Here is a 3,507-nt window from a genome sequence, read left to right on the forward strand (position 1 = left end):
GCTTAGTAGGCTATGAGTCAACGTTCATTTGCTTTAATGTCACCTGTTCATCAGAGGGCCCCACACCCCCGGGTGGGGTGGGTACAGTAGAGAGGCCTGGGCTTAATGATTGAGTCAATTGGTTCGTGAGGCTCAAGGTAAAATTGATGGCACTGGGACTCCAGAGCATCACCCTGAGCAGGTGTGCGGGCTAGTCCCTTGTCTCATGGCGGTGTGGTGTTGTGGTGTTCTTTTCAAGCTAGAGTGTTTAAGAACCAACCAAATCCGGCATCTGGGCTTTGGTTGGGAAGGCGTTGCCTCTCTTAAATCTTTACTCTTTATTTTTTTTTTTTTCTCATCATCAACTAAATACTTTGAAGTCTTTTCCATCTTGAAACAAAAGAAAACCCTTTCCCTCTAGGCAGATGACTCTTCCTGCCTATGTCTTTTTTTTTTTTTTTTTTTTTTGAGACAAAGTCTCGCTCTGTCACCAGGCTGGAGTGCAGTGGCGCAATCTCGGCTCACTGCCACCTCTGCCTCCCGGGTTCAAGCAATTCTCCTGCCTCAGCCTCCCGAGTAGCTGGGACTACAGGCATACGCCATCACACCCAGCTAATTTGTGTACTTTTAGTAGAGACGGGGTTTCACCATGTTGGCCAGGATGGTCTTGATCTCTTGACCTCGTGGTCTCCCAGCCTCGGCCTCCCAAAGTGCGGGATTACAGGCATGAACCACCGTGCCTGGCCCTGATTTTTGTATTTTTAGTAGAGACGAGGTTTCACTATGTTTCCCAGGCTGGTCTCAAACTCTTGAGCTTAGGCATTCTGCCCACCTCAGCCTCCCAAAGTGCTGGAATTATAGGCATGAGCCACCACGCCTGGCCGGATGTATGTCTCCATTTTCTCTCTAAATACCTGGTCTTATCCCTATTTCTGAATCACCTGTGGGCTGCCCAAGCTCTCCAATTTACATCAGCCTCAGATGTAAACATGCCCCCTTGTCTTCACACCCAGGGACACCACTCACCTACCCCATGCCACTGGGTGAGAGAGTCTGTTATTAAAGTCTCTGGAAAATTCCAAAGAATTATGGAAGAGAAAGCAAAGGAAACAAGACACCACCCGCATGCTTCTGAGGCTGTGGCCAGCTAGCCCTAGGGAGCGTCATACCAGCAGCTCCTCTTCCTGGCCACCATCTCCTGCTCAAGCTCCTTTGCTTCCTACATGAAATTTCCTAAAATTATCTTAGCTTCTTTTAATCCCAAGGCCCACCCCAGAATCCTATCCCTGAGGTCACCAGCGGCCCATGAAAGTAACTCTTTCTCTCTATGCTGGACCCTTTGACTCACCTTTACCTTTCATGGGAAGGTGAGGGTGGGTGTTGGAGAGCCTCACCTGTACATACCCAGTGGGCCCACAAAACACCTTCCCAACCAAAGCATAGCCCACCCTGTGGTATCTACCTCAGCCACACATGGAGTTAATAGTTTCAAAGAATATTCTAGGCTTCCCTTTGATATTAGTCCATTTTCATACTGTTATGAAGAAATACCAGAGACTGGGTAATTTATAAAGAAAAGGTTTAATGGACTAACAGTTCTACATGGCTGGGAGGCCTCACAATCATGGTGGAAAGTGAAGAAGGAGCAAAGGCATGTCTTACATGGCAGCAGGCAAGTGAGTATATGTATGGGAACTGCCCTTTATAAAACCATCAGAGCTCATGAGACTTATTCACTATCACAAGAATAGCACAGGAAAAACCTGCCCCCATGATTCAGTGACCTCCCACCAGGTCCCTCCTACAACACGTGGGAATTATGGGAGCTACAATTCAATATGAGATTTGGGTGGGGACACAGCCAAGCCATATCACCTTCCTACCAGGAGCACCTGTGGAAAGCGGAAGGCGAAGATCTTTTCTAGAGCAAACTTGGGGGATTATGCTTTGTCCCTTTTGTCTCTTCCTGACATTTATGTGACGTGTCTGCTGCGATGATCTTTTGGGCCACAGGCCCCTATTGACATTCTCTCCTGCCTTGGCTATTGCCACATCACAGTCGTCTATTTTTTTTCTTCTACCTCTGTGACTCTTCTTTCTATGTCCTCCTAGGGTTCCTCTTCTGCTGCCATTTTCTTTCTTTTTTTAAAAAACTTTTATTTAAATAACTGCAGACTTGCAAGAGATCTGTCACACAACAATGTAAATTAACTGAACACTACTGAACTCTATACTTAAAAATGGTAAATTTAATGTTATGTCTTTTTATCACAATGATAATTAGAAAAGGAGAGAATGTTGTTTGAAGGCATAGTGGCACTGCAAAGTGGAGGGGAAGGAAAGAGTAGGGATAGGAGTTGAAATTCTTAGAGGAACAATAAGTCGGTTTTCAACTCTATGTAATAAATATTTAGTATTTAATACCTCAAAATAATTTCACACTTATAGAAAAGTAAGAAAGATGCCAGACATGGTGGCTCACACCTGCAATCCCAGCACTTTGGCCAAGGCAGGTGGCTCACTTGAAGTCAGGAGTTTGAAAGCAGCCTATTCAACATGATGAAACCCCATCTCCACTAAAAATGCAAAAAAAATTAGCCAGGTGTGGCAGGGACCTGTAATCCCAGCTACTCAGGAGGCTGAGACAGGAGAATCGCTTGAACCCAGAAGGTGGAGGCTGCAGTAAGCAGAGATCACAGCATTGCACTCCAGCCTGGGAAACAGAGCAAGAGTCCATCTCAAAAAATAAAAGAGAAAAGTAAGAAAGAATACTATGAAGAATGCCAGCCTACCTGTACTCAGATTCCCCAGATGTTAACAATTTATCACATTTGCTTTATTATTTTATTTTTTATTTTTAACACTGGTTCTTGCTCTGTTGCCCAGGCTGAAGTACAGTGGTGTGATCACAGCTCACTGTAGCCTTGACCTCTTAGGCCCAAGTGATCCTCAAACCTCACCTTCCAAAATAGCTGGGACTACAGGCATGTGCCACCATGCCCAGCTAATTTTTTTAAAATTTTTTATTTTTTGTTGAGTTGGGGTTTCCCTATGTTACCCAGGCTGGTCTCAAACTCCTAGGCTCAAGCGACCCTCTCTTGGCTTCCCAAAATGCTGGGATTAACAGGTGTGAGACGCTGTGCTTGGCCTGCCTTATTACTCTCTATCTGTCATCTATCTGTTCATATTACCTTTTTTTCTGAATCAGAGAGAATAAGTTGCAGACATAATTCTCCTTTCCCCCTAAATAGTTCCATTAGTATTACTTTAAAAAGGCATTTTATTGGCCGGGCACAGTGGCTCTTGCCTCTAATCCCAGCACTTTGGGAGGCTGCAGTGGGTGGATCACCTGAGGTCAGGAGTTCAAGATCAGCCTGGCCAACATGGTGAAACCCCGTCTCTACTAAAAATACAAAAAAAAAAAAAAAAAAAAAAAAAAAGTTTAGCTGGGTTTGATGGTACATTCCTGTAATCCCAGCTACTCAGGAGGCTGTGGCAAGATAGTCACTTGAACCCTGGAGGCAGAGG

The sequence above is a fragment of the Rhinopithecus roxellana genome, chromosome 6, assembly GCF_007565055.1.
Source record: "Rhinopithecus roxellana isolate Shanxi Qingling chromosome 6, ASM756505v1, whole genome shotgun sequence".
NCBI lineage: Eukaryota > Metazoa > Chordata > Mammalia > Primates > Cercopithecidae > Rhinopithecus > Rhinopithecus roxellana.